Raw genomic sequence first — 622 nt, forward strand, 5'->3', positions numbered from 1 at the left:
TGCAATTTGCATACTTTATCATCTAGGACGATATAAATATCGGCCTGGCCAATCAGTATAAATTACACAGGGACGATCAGAATTTTTTTGGTCATTTTATCGAGGTTGATAAGATATCATCCTGGATGATTAGTTCAAATCAGAGGAAAATCATCCTGAACATCACCCTGAATAGAAGCTAACCAATGTAAAATCATCCGGGCCATTCCTACGATCAACCTAGCCGATGTGATCATGCAAATCACCATTAATTGCTTTTCTTAAATACCAGATTTATTTAGAAAAAATTGTGCTGGATCGGCCAGGCCGATCTCTATAGGCGAGGCTGATCCCCAGGATGATGTCTAAAAATAAGTAATTCCTAAATAGATCTATCAGTAAATTCTTTCTGATTGGAGCCTATCGTCCTAGCTAATCCAAAACCATCCAGGCTGATATGCATAGTGACGATTGCCTTAATAAGGATTGCCCTAATTAGGGTTTTTATTTTTGAACCGATCGTCCAGACCGATGAAAATATCATCCCGAATGATGTTACAAAAAATAGTTAACTCTACTTTAGATAAAAAAATTCTCATGTGTGTGTGTAAGGTTACAAAGCAAGCAAGCACCCCTACAGGAC

This window comes from Dendrobium catenatum, unplaced genomic scaffold (genome assembly GCF_001605985.2).
Source record: "Dendrobium catenatum unplaced genomic scaffold, ASM160598v2 fragScaff_scaffold_133, whole genome shotgun sequence".
NCBI lineage: Eukaryota > Viridiplantae > Streptophyta > Magnoliopsida > Asparagales > Orchidaceae > Dendrobium > Dendrobium catenatum.